The 23,279-nt window shown below is 40.0% G+C and overlaps 1 protein-coding gene across 3 annotated transcripts in view; it reads right to left on the bottom strand.

Annotated features, from left to right (window-relative positions):
* Positions 1-23,279, bottom strand: part of B3GNT2 (UDP-GlcNAc:betaGal beta-1,3-N-acetylglucosaminyltransferase 2) — a 40,560-nt gene that overhangs the window by 14,247 nt on the left and 3,034 nt on the right. The window contains exon 1 of one of the 3 annotated variants that reach the window (XM_034432479.3): positions 5,872-6,963. The exons of 1 other annotated variant lie outside the window; for it this stretch is intronic. The gene's annotated coding sequence lies outside the window, so the exon portion shown is untranslated. Of the gene's footprint in view, positions 1-3,200; positions 3,273-5,871; positions 6,964-23,279 lie in introns of those variants that run through there. One more of the 3 variants, XM_034432481.3, reaches the window with a different exon arrangement.

Here is a 23,279-nt window from a genome sequence, read left to right as displayed (position 1 = left end):
TCATAGCAATGTTTTAAGGCTTTCCTGAAGGCTAAATGAGAGGAGATGGCTTTAACAAGATGTTCCATAGGGCTGGAGCCATGGCAGAAAAGGCTCTTCTTCTGGGTCCCACCAGCTGAAATTCCTTGGTGGTTGTAAATCAAGGCACCCATGTGACCAAACCCAATTTTATGACTGCTTTTAGAACAGTCATCAGTCTGAACCCATTCTTCAGAATGGGCATTTTTTACCAGAAACTAGTACAAAATGTCTCAAATCATAGTCATGTGACTGCAGAATACTACATCATCACACTTCAACCAGATGAAAATGGGAACCTGTTATCAAGCTCCTGAAATGTGATCATGTGACTGTGATGAGGGCGGGGGGGAGGGGGAGAAACCATTTTTTATGCCAGAAATGCTGTACGGGTTGTAAAATTTCCTTCCTGAAGCTGTCATTAAACGACCAGTTGTAAATTGAAAATTACCTGTACAGATCACTCAGCCAGCAACCAAAAGTTACAGTAGTCCTGAACAATGAGATGACTGGTTCCTAAAAGTTGCAGTTGTTGCAGCATCCCTACGGTCATATGTTTTGGGCACTTGGCAACTGATGTACACTTAAGATGGTTGCAGCATCCCACAGTCACATGATTGCCATTTGCAACATTCACAACTGGCTTCCAACAAGCAAAGCCAATGGGGAAGCTGGCAGGAAGTCACAAATTGCAATCATGTGATATTGTGCTTAATGATCCATGGTGATTCACTTATTTATTTATTTATTTATTTGTTTAAATTTCTATACCGCCCTTCTCCAATGTAGGACTCAGGGCGGTGAACAGCCAAAGTAAAAACAAGACATATATACAAACATACAAAATCTAAAAAACTGTTTAAAATAATTAAATAATTTTGGCCGTAATTAAAACATTCCAATTTAAAATCCATTTAAAATTTGACTCAAGCCAGCCCAGCTAGTTGGAATAAATGGGTTTTCAGGGCCCGACGAAAAATCCGGAGGTCTGTTATTGTACGTAGCTCTGGGGGGAGGTTGTTCCAGAGGGCGGGCGCCGCCACAGAGAAGGCTCTCCCCCTGGGGGTCGCCAGCCGACATTGTCTGGCGGACGGCACCCTGAGGAGGCCCACTCTGTGGGAGCGTACTGGCCGGTGGGAGGCTATTGGTGGGAGAAGGCGGTCTCGTAAGTACCCCGGCCCTAAGCCATGGAGCTGCTGTCAAGTAAATTGGGCATGGTCATGTGACTTTTCAATTTATGACATTACTCACTGCTGGTCCCAACTGCAGTGAGAACTACCTGTATTCTCCTGAGTAAGAATTGCCAGGATTGCAAATGTGACCAACTGTGTATTACATGTGTGTCCCCCTTGGTTCTTTCCAGAAATCTATATGTATCTTGTTTCCAGGACTTGACAATTACTTTGAAAACTTACCAAGGTAATTTGCCCACACAACTTATACCTTGCATAATTAAAGTAGTCTTACTCTAAATCTTTCTCATATTTGCCCCCTCCCCCCCTTGGATTTAATAATGTATAGAATAGGTAGTCCTTGGTTAATAATAGGAATTGAGACTAAACTTTCTACTGTTAAACAACATGGTGATAAAGAGTGACCATACTGCTTAGGAATGGCCTTTCCAGCAGTTCTAGTTGCCATTAAATGTATCACATGACATCATTAAGCCTGACTTCATGTGGTTGCCATTTGTGATCTCCTGCCAGCTTTTCTAATGACTTTGCTGTCAGAAGCCAGCAATGAGAGTCACAAATGACAACCAGGTTACTGGTTGTCATTTGCTATGATTTAATCGAATTTGGTCACCTTCTGTCTAAATCATTGCAATGTACTCTGAATGAGACTTCCCCTGAAGCTATGGCTGGTGACCTGAAGCTATGGCTTACCCTGAAGCTATGGCTATGCTGCAGCAATGTAAGTAGTTACAGGTAATTACAGCTGTATCTCAGTGCGCCCATGTCACACTTCTACTTTGTTAACTCCCAATGGGCTTCCAGATGCAAGATAATGGTTTTCATCTATGAAGCCTTCCATGATATAGGTCTGGCTGCCTTATCTGCAGGACCTGTTGTCCCCAATTATTCTGGCTATCCCACAAGAGCTGAGAGGGTAGGCATGCTTTAGGTCCCTTCTATCAAACGGTGTCATCTGATGGGACCCAGGAAGTGTGGCTTCTTTTTTGCAGTATTTGTTCTCAGGCTATCCTGTGTTGACTGGGGGGACCTGAACAATCCCTAACTGTGGAAGAAATGTATATTAAGATAGATTCGCATGTTTTATTATAGTGTATTCCTTAAGGTTTTGAGTTTAACTAATGCATTCAAAATGAATGCTTAAAATATTCAGAATCTTGATTAAACAACAACAACAACAAGAAACAGTTTAAAAAGTGGAGTGGAATCAATTTTAAGTTTATTATGTTAAATATAATCACACGCATCTAATTTTAGTTTCATTTTTAGTCCACGCTGTTTAAAACTACTATACTGGAACCGATATGTACTAATTTTGTCAGGATTTATTTTTTAAAAATGAAAGCTTTCTAAATATTTCAAAAATGATACCTTACCTTTAAACCCCCAATATAAAAAGTCTTAACATCTCTTTCCTGCATTTGAATATGCAAATATTTCAAGCTACCTGTATATACATTTGTACTATGATTCAGATTATTTGGAACATTATAGTATCTACCATTCACTCTTTTTTCCATACCCCCTTTTTAAGAAAAATTTTAGTTACCAAGGTTAAATTCATCAGGGAAAACAGTATCTGTATTCTAAACCTCATTAGTTTTTATCAAGTCTAGCCTGCTATACCTTTGATATCAGTATCTATTTCAGTCTTCACTTTTTCCTTGCTCCCCCAGATCATAATGAATCGATTTCTTCCTGCATGCATTGTGACATCTGATGTGATTACATGACCATTTCCCCAGCATGTGATAGAAAGTTCTTTAAGAAAAGAGTCAGGCCTATAATTTCTTGGTGTCAAGCAGTTTTATAAAACACCTATCTTACTACTTGCTGTTGTGACCTAGGCTCACTTAGTCATTACAAGACACAATTAGTCCCCAACAAACCTATTTTATTGTAACAGCTGAGAATACTTCATTCCCAGTTTAGTCCAAATTAATTGCAAAACAAATCTTTCAGAATAAGTCCTTTAGGTTTATCACAAACCTTTACCTTCTTTGGCACCCTGCCAAAGGCCTTTCTTGGCAAAGCCCAGTGAAGTTCAGGACCAAGAGACTGGAAACAGATTTAGCTATGTTGCTTTCCTACAAAGAGCCCAAGAGCCTTTGCTGCTCTTTTAAGCCTTATGGAAGGGGCCAATCATTTCCTGGCCTTACTCCCGAGTTGTCCCTTTTGCTTTAGCTGTTCTTGCCTTCTGGCAGCTCTGCGCATGTGTGCACTAGAGACAGGCTACTCCTGTTCCTCTGCCTCTCTGCTGTCTGACTCTGGAGGCTCCGAAGTCCGCGCATCACTCCCAGATAGGCCTGGCCCCATCTCTGCCTCCAATGCAGAGCCCTCATCTGGGCCTTCCCCAGACTCCAGGACTGGCCCATGGTCCTCCCCAGCCTCCTCTCTCTCTGACTCCGCTGCCAGCTCCGCAGGCTGCTGGTGGACTTGCACACTAATGTCACTTTTCCACCCCTCATCTATTGTAAAACAATCTATCCAGTGCAAAAGCTTAGTTACAGGCAAAAAACTTTTATGCTCAGGTAATGCCATGATTTTCTAAATATGGAAAATATTCCCAAAGCTAGCATTATTTTATCAACATACAAATTTCAGTTTAAAGTCTGCCTGTCTCTCCAAGTTATGATTAACTGTCCCATCAAGGCACCCCAAACAGCTTTCATTTCACTTGATAAGAATTTTTAAGTAAGCTCTAAAGCCAGAGCTAACAAGTTCCCTTTTTTCTATGTCCCACCTCTTTTCCTTGGGTCATGGTTGTTTTGTGTTAGTTACTTTGGAAACTTTTTGGAGAGATTCAAAGAGTAAAAATGCATCATCATGATTACTCCACACATTTTTTTTTTTTTTGCAATCTTTGTCAAAGGAATTTTCTTATCTGGTAAATTGTCCTCACAATGTATTCTTGCCAAGGGGATTCTGTTTTACACTGCTGAATCCTTGAGTTAATAATCTATAGTTATGTAGTCTAATGATTATATGGAGGTCAGTCAAAGAGAATGTTAAGTAGGTTTTACTATTTGGAGTAAGAATGATTTGGGGTTGTGTACTAAAGTTACCAGTGTGTAAATGTGCAAAATTATCCTTGGAGAACATTGTGTAAATTTTTACAGAACTGATATGGTCTTGTATGTACTCATTATAGTTAAATCATTATTTTGTGAAAATATCAGACTAAAACTAAATAATATGTAAACTCAAAGGAAGATTAATTGTTCCTCTGAACTACAAAACATTCTGAAATTAATTAGCTAAATCCAAGGAGAGACACACACACAGAAGGTAATTTTTAAAGGACAATTGTATGCTTGGGAACAGGATGATTTGTGCTGCAAACTTCCAGATGACCACTAGGTGACAGCAAATAAAATACCATCTAGTGATCATTGACATTTTCTATCTTATTTTATGAGCATCCAAACAATCTGTAATCTTTGCTCTTACACCAGCAAGAGGAAACATTTAAACCTTAAGAAAAACTAAAACCGAAGATGGATTATTTCTTTCAATTAGTTCAATTTCTTGACACACATAATGAAACCCTTTATTTCCCCATGTTTAGAGACTAAGTTACCAAATATCAATTGGACTGATGGGCACAAACCTCAAAGAAACGCAGAAAAGAGCCTTGGTACTACAGTGGTTTAAAGCACCCTGTTATTAACACAGCTGCCTGCAATTTACTGCTGGTTCGAATCTCTCCAAGGCTCAAGGTTGACTCAGCCTTCCATCCTTTCTAAGGTAGGTTAAATGAGGACCCAGTTTGTGGGGGCAATAAGCTGACTTTGTATAAAATATACAAAAGAATGAAGGCTATTGCTTAACGCATTGTAAGCCGCCCTGAGTCTCCGGAGAAGGGCGGCATATAAATCAAATTAAAAATAAAAATAAAAAATCAGAACAGCCTCTACGGTCCTGCACTCCTGCAAGGTAGAAAATAAACTGAAAGCCAATGGCTTTTTCACTTCTTTGCATGGTGCTTTAACAGTCCCATATCAATTTGGTTCTTTCATGAAATTATCCAGATTTTACCAAAACTGTCAAATTCTCTTTAGTTCTTTATATAAATTCTACACTCCAGAGAACATTTAGAATGTAATCTGATTAATCAAATCCAACCAGACATGAGCTTGCAAATAAGAAATGAAAGTAAGAAAATAAAAGGTCTGAAATGGAAAGAGAACAAGGCAGGGACTTATCACCGACCCCCTCTTAAAAGTAAAAAAAGCACACTGCTGGTCTCTTAGGCAGTAGAGAAACCCCAAGGGGAGCCAAGTCCCCCTTGATCTTTTCAAGATTTCGACGCCATACCCACGAGCCATATTCTGGGACAAAATTTTCCACGTCCAATTCAGTCTCCTTTCGTGCTCAGGGAGTGGCGGAGGAAAGCATTAAACCGCCCAAACAGGATTGTTGGGGCGTGCGGGCGAGCGCCTCTGCGCGAAGCCAAGGAAACCCCTGGAAACCCTTATCACGATCGACTCGAATACGACCCCTCTTGAAAAACCACAGCCGCCTTTCTCTCTCTCTCTCTCTCAATCCTCTTCAACATGCCCGGACACCAACTGCTCCTTTCTCCGGTCGCCAAGCAAACTCACATGCACGCAAGACACGCAACCAAAATCGTGGACAAAGAGGCTTTGCAGACAGTTACCTTGGCAGACAATGGCCGGGGCCCGCTTCTCCTGCTACGTCGCCGGCTCCCTGTGACCGGAGTTGGTGCTCTTGCTGTCGCCCTTGATGGAGCCGCCACCATCGCTCTTAGGAGATGATGGCCTTGCCAGCAGACCCAGGATGTGCCGGGTTTTTCCCCATTAGACGTTGTTTCGGCGGCGCTTGGCCCTCGCTCCTCCCACAGTCCGGAGTGGATTCCCCCCTGGTAAAAACGCGCGTCGCTTTTCCCCCTGGAACCGGTGCCCCAGGGCCCGCGAGCAATCGAAAGAACGGGTGACTCCCGGGGCTTTCACCGACGGCGAGAAAGGAGCATTTCAGTTGCGGGAAACGAAGCAATGGAGAAACGTCAGGGCCGCTTCCGTCTCCCTTTTTCTTTTCCTCCTCCTCCTCCTCCTCTTCGCTTTCGTGACTCACCCCGCTGCCGCCACTTCACTTCTCTCCTACTCGCTTCAGCGCATCTCCTCGAGGGCTCCCTGCTTTCTTCGTCCTCCAATACCACACGAGGGCACCTGAACCAGACCCTCTGGCTCCTCCGCCAGGCGTCCGCCTTCCAGGGGCCGGGGCCACGTGCTCTCAGGCAAGCCGAAGGAAGTGGGGACCCGAACCCTCTTAACTTCGTACACGGCCCAGCTCGAAAGGGCCGGGGACACTTGTTGGTCGCCGTCCTTTGGACGGCACCGCTCGCCGGAGTCTTCCACTCGCTTTGCAGTCCACTCGCCCGCAGCGGCCGAGGGGGCACAAAACCCAGCAAAACCACTCCCGTCGCTCAGCTTCGGCTACCAAAAAAACGACCGCGGGAGACAGGCTCCAAGCCACACCTCCTGGGCGGTCTCCCGACGGCTAAAGAAGGCCTCGGCGCGGTAGGAGACCGAGGGGGGGGGAAAGGGGAAGTGGGGGTATAAGCGGGCCAGGGCTATAGTTCGTCTCCGCTGGAAGGATTGGTTTGTGGAGAAAAGCTTCTTTTTTCTGACGAGACGTGAAGCGTTTGCTTCCACGGGGTAGTAAACTTCGCGGCGCCTTTGCTTGCGCATCCTCATCAGGTGCCGGGGGCGGAGAGGGGAGGAGTTGGCGTAACTGGAGCCGCTGGAGTGGGAATGTTTTAACTACAGTACCTCAACAAAATCGCCTGGCGGAGAGTCATTAACTACAGAAATCCCGCGGTGGAGCTAGCGGATGACATTGAGCGTCTCTGCTTCTTTGCTGACCCGATGGTTTGTTTGGTTTTTTTTTCCTTCAGTGCCATGACAGCGAATTAATACCTCAGTTTCTTTTCCCACCTACATCCGTTCTAATTACACACACAAGCAATTAGTACGTCAAAACAGCATCTCCTCCTGGGGTTTTGCTGGAGTAGTTACTCATTAGAATTAAGCATCTGCTGACATTCGTTTCCCCTTCCACCAAATCCGAGTTCCAGAAGGCATCTGCTAAGTAACCTCGCAGCCACCAAATCAGGCAAGTTTCTAGACTGTAGATTGCACTCAGCTTGACTCTTCTAATTAAACCACTAGCCTTAGTATGCACATTTAACCTGAATACAAACTAGCCGATTACATGTTAATCTGGTGAGTTATGCAGACACAACCTAAAGTAGCGGGTGATGGTTGAGCATTAGCAAAGTCAAAGGATCACTTCAGCACAGTGCAAAAATAAATATATGTATCCTTGGTTCCAGTATTTTCTGTGGTGTGTATCTAATAAGTTGTCATTTGTTTAGAGAAAGTTTACAATATGAAATTACACTAATCTTGTTCAATTATTATTTTAAAAATCCACACATACATTTTATAGATACTATAAGTGTACTGCAAATCTTAAAATGCTAATAGATTGCTGGAATATCAATATTGGACAATCTAATGTCTTAGAATATAGTAATCATCCTGCTGAACCTTTGGCTCACAACAAAGGTACTCAAAATGTAGTTCTTAAAACAGTTGTGCCCCCAGAAAAAGACTTTTAATATGAAGCTGCCTCTTCCAGATAAAAAGATGCTATATATAGCGTATTAAAAAAACCCTGGCCATTTGGTATCTTTCCCGTGGGATATTCATGGTTTTCTTTAAAGGGCTTTTGAAAGGCATCTTTAGTAAATGTTTCTCTTGCCATCAAATTTAAAAAATATGGCATAGCATTGCATGGCATTTTAGAGGAAGGAAGGAAGGAAAAGAAAGAAGTCAGTCAGTCAGTCAATCAGTCATTTGGAACCAGGAACCAGAAAAAGATTTTCAAATTTTGATAAAGTGTGGCCAAATAATAGGCAAACGCAGTTAATTTTTATAGTACACAATTCTGGGAAGTTTATTTGCAGTAATTCTGTCACAAATATGTATTAAAGAATAGGAGGTCTGAATATATTCAAAATCTCTTGACAGTTAAAGGTCATTATTACATTTACCCACACAGTATAAGTGATTGATTTCCTTGAGATTTCTTAATTAATGTTTCAAAGACAATTATATTAAATTTTACAGTCTTTACAGCATTTTAACTCAGTTGTTATCTGAATAACTTGTAAGTTTTGCTTTTGTGAAGGTCCCGTACATATTCACCGACACTCAGCAACACCTGAATGTCAAAATGCTTAAAAGCCTTACATAAATTTGTTTTAGGATTTCTTGACAGGGTATGCATTAGCTGGCAATATTGCATAAAATTGACACTTATTTTGTTTTTATTTAAAGTCTAACATTTTGTCTGTGAAATCTGGGTTTTCTATACAAGCTGAACATTGCTATGTGTTTTCAGCTTGAGTTGCCGCTCTAAATTGGGATCAGACCAGCATCATCTTGTGATCTTCCCAGAACACCGTATTATTCTTCATATTTTTTATAAAATAGCCTTTCAGTTGTGACCTGTAATCTGGATTCCATACTTTATCCCCTTTGCCAATTAAAGTTTAATTTGCATTTACTTAAAACCAAAAACACTTTTTAAACTCCTTTACTTTTTTTAAAAAAATAATATTTTAATTTTTAAAAAATCTCCTGTTAAATTGATCTGTCTCCCCAAAGGGTGAGAGGCAAGAAAAGACTGATTTTCCTAGTCACCTAACCCAACATTATAGTGCTAGGAGTTAATATTACAGAAAAAAATTAGTCAGTGTAATTTTTAAATTTTACTTTGCCAGAAAAGCAATAAGAGTTGTTGGAGCTCTATCTCTCACACATGCTGGCATTAGGGGGAAGATGCAAGATGAATGCATCACCAGAAGATTAGTGTGGGAAGCAGTAATTATCAAGTTTCACTCCACAAGACAGGAAGCAGAGTTATGATTGTAGACAGAGAGAACTTCTAGGAGAGGACCTTCATTCATTCCTCAGATGCAGATTTGGTGCAACAATGATTGATTCTGAAGTTGGCAGTTTTAAGACAGGCTGAGATTTGATTGATTGTGCCATTATGCTTACATATATTTAAATTAACTAACTATGGAAACAAGTATGAGATAGTGCTATACTTCATCTTCCAAAACTGAGAAAGGTGTTGCTTTAACCCTTTTTGACAAAATATAAGAAAATAGATTTATTGAGGGGCAGAGCCTAGCTGACTGTGACTGAAGAAGCTACAGCAAGGTTGCTCCTGTATTTGTCCATGGATGAGGAACTGCTTGAGAATTTGAGGGTTGCTGACTACATTGGGAAGCATAAATAAATACTGGAAGTTTATAGTGGCAAAGCCCATTTGTAATGCTGCTAAGAATTCTGCAGGGATGTTGCTACCAGGAGTTGAGCTTAACCTGTGGGCATTCTTTAGGAACAATAGGGAATGGATGTGTAATTCTATAAGGTCCAGAAATGTGGCTGGCAGCACATTTTGGAAATCAGTGTCTTCATTATATATAATGGGGAAAATATGAGTAATCTTCTGGCAGGGCGTATCATATTCCTCTTGCCAAACACTTTTGTCTGTGTGTGTATGTGTCTATGTGCACGTACGCACACGTGCTTGGTGAGGTGCAGGTTGACAGCAGAGAAAGAAAAAATTAAAATATAAAATAAGAGCTTATTACAAAGAAAGGTTAAGATTGAGTTGACAGATCATTAATTTATAGTGGTTGCAGCTTTCTTTTTAAAACGATTTATACATAGTATAATTCTCAACCTTGAAAGAATTAAAATAACATTTTAAAGGGCCACAAAAAGACATTGATGCACTATAGAAAGAGAGTATTTGTTATTAGTGATGTAATTAATCACATTCAATGGTGCCTTGTCAATTTTCTAGTCACAATCTGCTCATTCAGTAGCACTGCCTTTAAAAATACCACATTCAGGTGGTATTATAACAATGTGGTTGCATAGCTTTAGGAAAGTATTATTAGAGTTTAATTCTTCTGTCTTTTTGGAATAAAAACTGTTCCTATTATAATCCAGAAATGCATATGTGCCACCATTTTTTAATGGGCATCTATATTTTTTTGATTATTGCTTCATCTACTAGTATTTACGATACCTGAGGTATTGGGCAATCATTGGATCAAATGAAACACACTGTTTTGGGGTAAATTTCCCCAACTGTCCCCTCTAGATATAGCTAAAAACTGGGAGTTGTTCCCACACTCTTTGAACTGATTTGGAACTATTTTAAGTACTATCTCAGTGTTAATAGATGGTACAATTTGAATTATCCACTTCTTCTTCTTAGCACCTTTATGTTGTTATTTTTGTTCTTTAAATTGAAAATATTACTGCAGCGAGAACATATACTCTTGACCACAAATTATATGATCTATAATGTATACCAAAATACAAACTACTCCCATACAAGACAACACCAAAATACCTGGGGGTCACCTTAGACAGGACCCTGTCCTTTAAGAAATATATCCAGAATATGGCTGCCAAGGTTAACAGCAGAAATAACATCCTACAAAAGCTATGCGGAACAACTTGGGGAGCTTCAGCCCCAACTCTCCGATGTGCAGCCCTCGGGCTTTGCTGTGGAATACTGTGCACCTGTATGGATAAACAGCTCACATACAGGACTTATTGATGTTCAACTTAACCATACGATGAGGCTAATTACTGGGTGCATAAAATCTACACCTAGTTACTGGTTACCAGTTCTTAGTCACATACTCCCCCCGCACTTACGACGACAAGAAGCTCTCATTCGGGAGTATAGTAAGATCCTATTAAATTCCTCTCTACCCATACATGGATATATTCCTGATCTCTTAAGATGCCAATTAAAGTCAAGAAATCCACCAATCTTGACAGCGCATAAATTGATGGCTGATCATCAGAACACCACACAAAAGTAGATGGAGGCGTGGAATAGCTGTTCCCCCCAAGATGTCTCCGAGCATATCAGTCCTAGTAGTATACCTCCAGGATTTAGCCTACCCCGACACATATGGGTGACATATAATAGAATTAGAACAACTCATGGGGTGTGTGCTGACTCCCTGTATAAATGGGGAAAGACACCTTCAGCACAATGTGATTGTGGGGCCCCTCTACAGACTATCCAGCATATAGTGAGGGAATGCCCTAACAGAAGGTATCCAGGAGATTCTAGGGACTTCCTCTGCATAACAACGGCAGCTACTGACTGGATCTCCAAACTCGACATTAAACTTTGAGATGTTATTTCTGTTTTCCTTTTAGGTTTTCTTATTGCTTTTTTATTGTTTTTATTGTTTTTAACCTGTAAAAATGAAGTGTTTTAATACTGTGTGTGACCAACCATACGCTAAATAAATAAATATATGATCTATTTGATGGCTTGGTGTGCAGTGTCAACCCAACTAATTGTGACTTATTTAATAAGCCTTGTTTAAGCAAACCATAGCTTAGCAAAGCTATGAACACAGCCAATATATTCTATGGGCAATGGTTCCTTAGCATTACAGTAAAAAGTCAAGGCTATAAGGACTTTATGTCATGAGGATCAACCATTTACAACAGTTGATACAAAGAAACAGAGAAAGAGCAATGTTGCATCATACTGTATGGGTTGTCATTTCCCTGTAGTAAATTCCTTAGAACTTGAATGCTGTTTCATACATTATAGAATGCATGCAGCAAATTAAAGTGCTTGTCTAGAGCTCACAATTGTTACTTTTAGCTTCATTCTTTGCACTGCAAAGATCTTACATGTATCAAACCTAGGCTGAGTCTGAAATGCCATGAATCTCGAGGCTAACAGGCAATGGTGTGATAAAATAAACCCAGATTAAATGTCTTCAGAATTGACATCCTTCTATGTCAATAAATGGTGAAGAAGCTTCTTGGATTAGCTTCATCTTCAAAGAAAAGCCAGAAAGTCCAGTTGCCTGTTGAAAAAACAGCTTTGAGACAACCATGACCTGGATGACTGAGAATGTCCATAGATCTTTTAAGTAAAATTAGGGCGATCAAAACAGCTTGCCTTTCTGCAGCTTCATCTGCTGAGCCAGTTGTGCCCTTTCCTGGGTTGGAAGGCCCTTTAGTTACTCATACCCTAGTCACTGCTTGACTATTACAATGTGCTCTACATGGAACTGCCTTAAAGACATGGAAACTTCAACTGGTCAATGCAAAGCAGCAGGCAATGATGGTCTATGTAGGTTATCAGTCTGTTTCCAAAAGCCATTCAAGGCCATGCCTTACAGTACATAGTATAGGTCCTAATATCATATAGTGTCTGCTTGGCCAATATGAAATAACAGGGTTGATGTGCTTAGTCTCTTCAATTAAACAGTATCATCTTTGGGGACCCAGTAGGCATGCCTTCTCTCTCCTGACACCTGTCCTTTGGAATGAAGTTCCTCCTGCAACCTGGAAAGTTTTCCCAGGCCTTGGACCAGGGTGATTAAAACCCTTTGTTGGCCTCTTTTTTTTTTTCTTCTTTTGATCGGATTTACCATCTTAATATCTAAGGGGTTGCTACAAAGAAGAGGGAGAGGGGATCAACCTATTCTCCAAAACAGCTGAAGGCAAGATAGGAAGCAATGGATGGAAACTAATCAAGAAGAGAACTAACCTGGAACTAAGGAGAAATTTCCTTAGTGAGGATATTAATTGAGTACTAGTTACTAAGTCTGCATTACTATTAATCTTCTCATTGTTCCTATCACCCATCTCCTCCCACTTATGACTGTATGACTGTAATCTTGTTGCTGGTATCCTTAAGATTTATATTGACTGTTTCCCTATGACTATCATTAAGCGTTGTACAGTATGATTCTTGATGAATGTATCTTTTCTTTTATGTACTCCAAGAGCGTATGCACCAAGACAAATTCCTTGTGTGCCCAATCACACTTGGCCAATAAAGAATTCTATTCTATTCTATTCTATTCTATTCTATTCTATTCTATTCTATTCTATTCTATTCTATTCTATTCTATTCTATTCTATTCTATTCTATTCTATTCTATTCTATTCTATTCTATTCTATTCTATTCTAATCAGTGGAACAACTTGCCTCCAGAGGTTGTGGGTGCTCCAATACTAGAGCCTTTCAAGAAGAGATTGGTCAATTGTTTATCTGAAATGGTATAGGCCAGGGTTTCCTGCATGAGCAGGGGGATCAAATCAGAGCTGTTCCTCAGTAATTTTGCTCTTTTCAATCACCTCTCCCCATCCTCCCTTTTGCCTCATGTCTACCTGGTATTGTTTTCATTTCTCTTTCCTTCCCAATAAGTCTGTCTTTAACCCTTACCTCATTTTCCTCCTCACCCCCCCATCTTTTCCGCCATTCCAAAGAAATAAGGAAGAGAATGTGGTGTGTATGCAAGTATGTGAGAATAGTTAATATAACTCTATCAATATTTTAATTAGTAATTTATCAAATAATGCCAGAGAGTCCTGGATCTGTCCTTTATTGCAGAGTGGCTTCTGCTGATGCATGCTTGCATACGTATATGCCAAATATGCCACATGAAAACTATTACCAGATGAAAGGGGAATCCCCAGGTGTGGATTCAGCTGGAACTGACAAGCTTAGCTGATAAGAAGGAGAAGAAACTGGGTGTGGTACAGGATTTTAGTCTTTTATTTATTTATGTTTATTTGTGTATTTTTCTTTTGTGTGGGAATGATCATAAATTCAGTCTTGTCTTTTTCCTGCATAAACAGCGAATGTCTGCTTTTCTTAAGGTTAGGATTTTCATGACATAGCAGGACTCCATAAAAAAGGTCAAAGTAAGAATTAGCAGCTGAAAAAACAGACTAAGAAGGACTGTAAATCCTTTTTATCCTTGCTCTTGTAAATTAACAAGTGGCTATTTATGTTAGCTTTAGTCCATTTTATAAAGAACAGACATCTAGTGGGAGTCTTAATAGTCATAACAACAGCAATAGCACTTAGATTTATATACCGTTTCATAGTGCTTTACAGTAGGGGTCTCCAATCCCCAGACTGTGGTCCCTGCTAGTCTTTGGCCTATTTGCAACCGGGCCGTGGGAGTGGCAGGGCAGCGCACAAGTGCATGCACATAGCTCAACTTGTGAGTGGTGGCACACGTGCACACATGCACACAGCTCAACTTGTGCAAGTTGACCTGCGTACGCATGTGCGTACGCATGCGTCAGCACATTGCTTGTGTGCACACATGCCTTTGCGCACCCGCTGCTCACGCGGCACGGTTCCCCTCTTCCTGCCCACAAAGGTTGGGGATTGCTGCTTGTCAGCATATTGCCCTCAACAATATGTGTCCTCATTTTGCTGACCTTTGGAAGGATTGGAGGCTGAGTCAGTCTTGAGCACCAGTTCCTGGCAGTGAGCTTTTTGAATGTTTTTCCTTTGGAAACTTACTTTTTTCAGTGGATAGACACTACATTGGGTATTAAATTACGGTATTTTTCAGAGTATAAGACACACTGGACTATAAGATGCACCTACCTTTTTTGGTGAGGAAAACAAGAAAAGGAAATCTGCTTCTGCCTCCCAGCAATTTTGCCTTGTTGCAGCAAACAGCCTGCTTTACTTTCATTTTCGTTTTCAGCATAGCTTGATTAGCATAAGAAAAAAAATATCTGCTCCAGCAATTTACCTCCTTGCAGCAAGCAGCAGAGGCCTGGGCATAACAGCTGAGAGCAAAACAGCTGAGAGTCCTGAGGCTGATCCAATCAACTTGTGCTAATTAGGCTGTGCTGAAGCTGAAATGGGCTGTTTTGTCTTGCTGCCTGCTGCAAGGAGGTAAACTGCTGGGAGGCAGAGCCCAAAGGGTGGGGACCAGTGGGTGGGCGGGGCTTCATTCGGTGTATAAGATTTTCCCCCCCTATTAGGGGGAAAAAAGGTGCATCTTTTACTCCGAAAAATACAGTATAACATGAACATCAATTTTTTGCCTTTAGACTGAGAAAAACGGAAAGTCCTATTCTTTCTTCCAGCTGAGGGGTGATGTTTACAGCGAATAGCCTGCCATTTTTGCCTTGCAACGTGCATTTAACTTCGCAGAAGATAGAAGAAAAACAATAGTTTGTGATGAGGAACTAATTTTCATTTCCTGATGTGTCCAAGTAATACAGTAAAGTGAATATGAGCATCTTTTAAGAGTAGATAAATGATCATGCCTTAGCCTAAAAAGGGATTTGTTGTATGGTTTCAGAAAAAATGTTTTGGTCCCTGTTATGCTAGATAGAGGTATGGTTGCTTGTCTCTACAATGATGCAAAAAATGATATTTAACAACAGAACTGATTTAGTGATAACCTCTTTGAAATACCAATGGTCCCTTCTTGGTATACTTCTATCATAGCAAATTCAAAATAGACACAGTAGAAAATGACTCATTTTACGATAACCATGAGCCAGCATCTACCTAAAATGGATATGTTTGTGAAACCCCAACCATCCATATCCTTCATTTACATGGGAGATGCTACTTGCTTTGAATCAGTTATAATAGCAAAAATGTGGCTGTGCCTGGTACTATGGAACCAGTCACAAATTGCATGTATGCAAGTTCTAAGTTAAGTTAAAGGGGAAGAAGAAAGCCAACTTGTTTCTATACTATAATCTTGAGCACATGCCTGAGAAATGGTCTAAAGTCCTGAATCTTTTTTGGGAAGGATAAATATGAAAAGGGACTGTCTAAGATCAAGCAACAGAAGAAATCAAGCTGGATGTTAGAATAAACTGTGGAAACTACCAAGAAATGAAGAGGAGCCAAACCTAAGAAAAACAAAAAAACTTAGGAAGATACTTAACAAGGAATTTCAGAGAGTGCTTAGAAAAAACAAGAAGCAATATTACAACACCTGTAAAGGCACCAAAGACGGAAACAAGAGAAAAGACCTTTGAACTTAGAAGGCGGTTACAATCTCAAACTGATATGCAAAAGGACACTAGTGGAAGATACTGATAGTAAAAGAACATCAATCAAAATTGGCAGGAATATACTGAAAATATGTACAGTAGTGTTGTCAATATTTAAGGTATTTTAGAAGATATTCCCTATTTGTAATAAGATCAGCAGGAATTCTGAAAGAATTGATGGAATAATTACAGAAATATAGTGAGAAACAGAAGAAAAATCAATAAAGGCACTAACCAAGCTATGCTAACAAATCTGAAAAAAATGACAGTAGCCAAAGATCAGAAGTTGTCAATCTATATATTGATACCAAAGAAAGAATTAATGTGCGAACTGTTATACAATATCCTTAATCTCATATGCTAGCAAAATAATATTTAGGATTATCCAGCACAGATTAGAAGCCTACATGGAGAGGGAATACCAGATGTTGAAACTGGCATTAGAAAAGGCTGAAGAACATGAGACATTATTGTTCATGCAGGCTGGGTAATTGAGAAACTCAAATAATACCACAAAGAAGTCAGTATGTGCGTCTTTCATTATAGAAGGGATTCAGTAGTGTCTTTCACCTTGAGCTGTGAAATGTGATTAGAAAAATGGAAATCATTTTCCTTATGTGAAATGTATACAGGTAGTCCTCGAGTTATGACCATAATTGAGCCCAAAATTTCTGTTGTTAAGTGAGACTTTTTAAAAGTGAGTTTGTGCCATTTTACAACCTTTTTTGCCACAGTTGTTAAGTGAATCACTCTAGTTGATAAGTTAGTAACCTGGTTGTTAAGTGAATCTGGCTTGCCCATTGCCATTGCTTATCAGAAGATTGTAAAAGGTGATCACATGACCTTGGAATACTGCAAATGTAATAAATATGAACCAGTTGCCAAGCATCTGAATTTTTATCACATGATCATGTGTGGTTGCTAAGAGTCAATAACAAGTTGATTGTGCATAATCAGTTAATCAACTTGCTTTAAAATCTGCCTTCCTTTCACATATTGTAACATATTCTTGCTCATTGTTTTAGTCATTGTGCTTTATTCCTTATTGAATTCTGTGTTAGGTGGCTGAAATATGATTTATTTAGTTAACTCTAACTGGCAGTTTTAAACCTAGTATATTAAATTAATCATGATGGAACCTTTGATCATGTCTTAGAGACCCAATAATTGGATTAACATAGCATGCTAAGAAAACCAAAATCCATATTTTGATTTATTGTAATATGTGAACTATTCCACTGACTCTTTAAATTCAAAATAGTAAAAATATCCAGGCCACTGTTTTGGTTTGTTATTTGGATATCTCTTTTAATTAATTCAAGTTGCCTCAAATCATGAGATGGGCAGCATGTAAATCTAATAAAGACAGCAGCCAGTTTCATCTGTACATTCCAGTGTAGCATCTTTTTCCATATCATTCTTATCTATCTATAGAGGTAGACACTCTTAAAATTAACTTCTGAGTCCATTCTTCAAAAATATCTTTCAATATGTCCAATGTTAATGTTAAACCATTTGTTGCATTCTGCAGTAATAAATCAAATGTAAATGTTCTCCTCTAACTGCAGTTTTTAGTTTTTTCTGGTTCCCTCTACTCTCCAGCCTTCAAAGTCTCATCTTGACATTTTTAAGTAGAATTCAAAACAAAAGCATTTTCCCATGGGAAGGATTCTTATAATTAATTCAAAAATCTTATTTTAAATCCCTTACCCATTTGTAACTGTCCAGAATCAAAGTTCTAACAGTCCTATTGCTGTTGTTCTTGTAAAACTTGTATTTAATTTTTTCGACTAACATTTAAAGGAAACTTGCCTGGTGCTGTAAAACCTGTCGGCCCAAAGGTTCCTAATAGCTGAAATGCAAGTAACAAGCAGTTTTCAAAAGTGATTAGTAAAGGAAATATTTGAGCCCAGAGTCTTTTTGAAGGCAACAACTATAGTTTGAGCAAAAAGATGGCTATTCCCCTTGTCTCCCAGAGCTCTAAACCTTCCAGAAACTGCAGTCTTGCAGACTCCTCATGAGGAACAACTGTTTGGAAGACTTGTTCCTAATTCCTTGTCCGGAGAAGAATTATGAAGAGCCAGTCTACTCTCTGGCTCTTCATTCCTTCACTGTTGTTGGCTTCGCTTTTAGCAGAGCTGTCTTCCATTCTCCATTTTTCCTCCAGAAATCCTTCTATTCTTACTTTTGATATTGCATTCTGTAGTTTTGTAACATACCAGTGGACCAATCATTTGCTTATTTGTCTAGAGTTAAAATGTTCCACCTAGTTCAGAAAAGATAATTTTATGTTTATTGTATACAGCTGGTTTGTTCTTCATGTTTAATTCCCTGTAGTTACCTTTAATCATAAGGCATATTAGAAAAGTGCAGTATCAACTGAATTCAGTTCACATACTACAGGTTCAAGAAGTAGAAATTGAGGTATCTTTAAAAAGTGAACCCTATAAATATGTTTTCAGCTCTAATTTAGATAGCTGTACCTCTTAGACTGTGCTCTTCAACTTGAAGGTTAATGAATTCTGGAGTTGTAAATGGTTAATCTGTTTTTCAAAAGGCCTGGTCATACTTTTTAGGTCGATATCTCTGTAGAAATGAATTTTCCATTAAAGCTTAAGTAGATATAAAGCAAAGAAAAATGGCAAGTTGTGTACATGAGTGTAAACAACATGTTTTATCATGAATGATGTTTATTATCCTTCCTTCCTTCTTTGGGAAGTAAATATGGCTCATTATTTACAATATTGATATTTCTTCCCTTTACAAAGTAAAGACGGAATATTTACCTTTTCCCACTTCCCTCAAAGCGCATGACAATGATATCATATTAGCCATCTATATGTATACAGGTTAGGACAGGATCCCAAAAACATCTTATTTTTAAATGTTTTCAGGCTTCATCAATAGAGAAAGGATCCTTGTCTCTGTACTTTATCATATGATTGAAAGGACACAAATTATAGACAATTAGCTGATATATTCTTATTCAAGATCTTGTGACTACAATAAAGTGTTTCAGATATGGACTGTCCCCATCATTTTGGGATTCAAGCAAAATTTGTTTAAGCAGAAACTTGTGGTTTCCTGAGACACTACTTCCTGCTTTTTAACAAAGAATTCATTCACTGAATTTGAAGAAGCAGTTACTTTATATATATATATCTCCCTCTTTCCTGGAACTGATTGCTTTTTGCTATGTTGCTAATGTTTGCTGAGATCCTATATCCTTTCAGTAGAAGTCTGCTATAGAGGTTTTCCACCTTGGAAAGAAAAATCTTCAGGTAGTCCTTGACTTATGAACACAATTTGGCCTTGAACTTCTGTTGGTAAATGAGGGGGCTGTTAAGTGAGTCACACCCTACTTTATGACCTTTGTTGCAATAGTTATTGAGCAAATCACATGGGTCACTAAGTGAAACTTGCTGCCCTTAAGCAGACTCAGCTTTCACCATTGACTCTTGGAAAACAGCTGGGAAGGTTGCAAATGGTGATCACATTACTATGGGAATGCAACAGTTGTGAGGATGGTCATAATTGTAAGGACCAGTCATAAGTGCATGGGCTGGACTTTTTTCAGCTGTCATTAACTTTGAAGGGTCACTAAATGTACATCTCCACCCCAGGCCACCCCTTGAAGTGATGTCCCAGTGCCTGGAGGCTGTGCGGATCTGGATGGGGAGGAACAGGCTCAAGCTCAACCCTTCCAAGACTGAGTGGCTGTGGCTCCCGGCATCCCAATATAGTCAGTTGACTCCATCACTGACTATTGGGGGCGAGTCGTTGGCCCCCACAGAGAGGGCTTGCAATCTGGGAGTCCTCCTGGATACGCAGCTGTCCTTGGAGGAACATCTGACGGCTGTAACCAGGGGGACCTTTTGTCAGGTTCGCCTGATTCGCCAGTTGCGGCCCTTTCTTGATCGGGATTCCCTGTGCACAGTCACTCATGCCCTTGTCACCTCTCGCCTTGACTACTGCAACGCTCTCTACATGGGGCTCCCCTTGAAGTGCACCCAGAGGCTCCAACTGGTCCAGAACGCAGCAGCATGGGTAGTGACAGGAGCAGCATGGCGCTCCCATGTAACACCGCTCCTGCATGAGCTGCACTGGCTCCCGGTGGTCTTCCGGGTACACTTCAAGGTGTTGGTTATCACCTTTAAAGCGCTCCATGGCATAGGGCCTAGCTATCTTCAAGACCGCCTGCTGCCACCGACGACCTCCCATCGACCCGTGTGCGCTCCCACAGAGAGGGCCTCCTCGGGGTGCCATCAGCCAAACAGTGCAGGCTGGTGACCCCCAGGGGGAGGGCCTTCTCTGTGGGGGCACCTACCCTCTGGAATCAATTGCCCCCAGAGATAAGGAGAATCCAAGACCTCAGTGCCTTCCGCTGTGCCCTTAAAACCTTCCTTTTCCAGCAAGCCGGGCTGCCCTAAGTTTTTAAGTGTTTTTAATTGTTTTGTTTATCGTTTTTAATTAATGGGGCCAAATTTATATATATTTTTAATTGTATTTTAATATTTGTACTTGATGTTTTTACTTGGCTGTTCACTGCCCTAAGTCCTCAGGGAGAAGGGCGGTATACAAATTCAAAATAAAATAAAATAAATAAAAAAAAAGAATAGTCATAAGTCAAGGACTACCTCTGGTGTGAATGGGAAAAGGAATTTCCCATTCTTATCTTTGTGTCCTTTAAATATCTCTCCCAAAAGACTGGAGTCCAGGGAGAAAATATAAAAGGTGAAAGGTATATTTTAGCCAGTATGAAAACAAAAAAGCCTTCAGTGATGCAATGTTTTGCATTTTCTTCATTTATTATTAATTTATTGAAGTCTACATTCTGAGATAGTTTACCAATCCAGTTACTATTAGAATAATATGAGTAACAACAGTGTATGTATTAAGACAAATATAGGGATTAGGGGATTACTGTCTGAGGAAAGCCAACCTGGTATGGGCTGTTGCAATGCGCTCTACAGTACATGAGGCTGCCCTTGAAGCACAGCTGGAAGCTGCAATTGGTATGAATTGTAGCACAGATAATTATGAGCTCTCTTAGCCTGTGCGTGTTACACCCCTGCTTCATGAGCTGCATTCATTTAAGGAAAGCTGCTCCTGCCCCGTGGCTGCCACCTGTGCCTTGAAGATGAAATTGTGCACCAACTCTATCTGGAATATACAAGCCTAAACAGAGTTAATAATGGAAGATCTCCAGATATGGGGGCTATAAAGTCCCTTCTTTTTGTTAGAGCTTTGCTGGCTGAGGAACTCTGGGAGTTGAAGTCCACAAGTCTTAAAGTTGCCAAGGTTGGAGACCCCCTGTTCTAGAGCAAAGCAGCTGTTTCAACTGCAGGAAGTCTTGATGATTCACAAGATAGAAACCTCATTTTGCATTTTTAAAATTCCCATTGGGCTCAGGCTTGAAACTGAAAACTGCCAACAGTTGGTTATTGTTCACAGGTGCAGCGACAGAAATTAAAGTTGAGACAAAAATGATACACAGTAATATTTAAAGAGGAAGATATGTTCTTATTTGGTTATCACTTTTGGAATTTGTGCTTATGAAGAAAAAAATTAAAACTTTGATCCTGGTTTTGTTGATTAGAAAGATTTGGTGTTATAGAAATGGCTAGTTATATATTAATGTGTAAAAGCAAAAAGTTGATGTTGGAGTGTGTTTATCTTGTACAATGCTAGGAAGAGTTGGAAGTCAATGCCCCCTTTTCTTTCTTTTTCTCTTCCCCCTTGTATCTCACATCCCCCTTTCCCCGTTCCCTTTCCCTCCCTTAATTTCCTATTTTCTTTTCTTTTTTGTATTTTATATAATAAAATAAAAATGATAAAGATGAATTATAAAATAAATGATACCCAGTAATATACAATATATAGCCACTGTTAGATGTACATTTAGTGACATTTAGTTCTGTTTTGTGGCATTTAGTACTGTTTTTATTTCCAACTTATGGAGGAGGAATTGTGTGTCATTCAGAGTTTGTTCTGATTGGAGTGACAGATGCAGTAAATTTGTGTGTTCTTATGTTTTTATCTTGGAATATTGGTCCTCCAGGCAATGCCCCTTTTGCCCTGGGGAAAATTCGTAAGAGACAGAAGCCAGGTAAAACTCATTGAATAACAAGGCTGAAAGAGTCATTATTTTGGCAGCATTTTAGAATGTGAAAAATCACTTTGGGACCACAGAAGTTGAATGTGGAATTGAAAATGCAATCTGTTCAGTCAGGAAAAGGAAAACCAATGTCTGAACTATGTTTTAGCCTTTGAAGATGACTTGTGCAAATCCAAATTTTAAGACAATCAGTAGATACCTTAAAAAAGAAAGGAGCCTTGGTGGCGCAGCGGACTAAAGTGCTGTTAAAGTAGCACTTAGCTGCCAGCTGCCTGCAATTACTGCGAGTTCAAATCTCACCAGGCTCAAGGTTGACTCAGCCTTCCATCCTTCCGAGGTAGGTAAAATGAGGACTCGGATTGTGTGGGCAATAAGCTGACTTTGTATAAAAAAGAACACCGCTTAGCCAAAAGCCCTACTAAGCAGGTATATACAAAAGTATGAAGGCTATTGCTTAACACATTGTAAACCACCCTGAGTCTCTGGAGAAGGGCGGCATATAAATGGCATAGGACCTGGGTATTTGCGGGACCGCCTTCTGCCGCCGATAGCCTCCCACCGACCAGTACGCTCCCACAGAGAGGGACTCCTCAGGGTGCCGTCGGCCAGGCAATGTCGGCTGGCGACCCCCAGGGGGAGGGCCTTCTCTGTGGCAGCTCCCGCCCTCTGGAACGATTTGCCCCCGGAGATAACAAGGATATCGGATCTCCGGGTCTTTCGCCGTGCCCTGAAAACTCTTCTTTTCCAGCAAGCAGGGCTGGCGTGAACCCCGCCCCCTTTTTTAGTTTTTAATGGTTATTTAATTGTTTAGTTTTAATCTGTTAATGGGTTTTAATTCGCATTGTTTTAATTCGGGCCAAAGTATATAATTCTTTTAATTAATTTTAAATTGTGTATTGTTATGTATTTTAGTTTTGGCTGTGCACCGCCCTGAGTCCACTAGAAGAAGGGTGGTATATAAATTGAATAAATAATAATAATAATAATAAATCGAACCAATAAATAAATAAACAATAAACA

Source organism: Pantherophis guttatus, chromosome 1 (assembly GCF_059756535.1).
Source record: "Pantherophis guttatus breed Tessera chromosome 1, ASM5975653v1, whole genome shotgun sequence".
In the NCBI taxonomy this organism is placed as follows: Eukaryota; Metazoa; Chordata; class Lepidosauria; order Squamata; family Colubridae; genus Pantherophis; species Pantherophis guttatus.
Note: the sequence above shows the minus strand (reverse complement) of the source record. Positions and strands in the feature narration are given on the sequence as shown.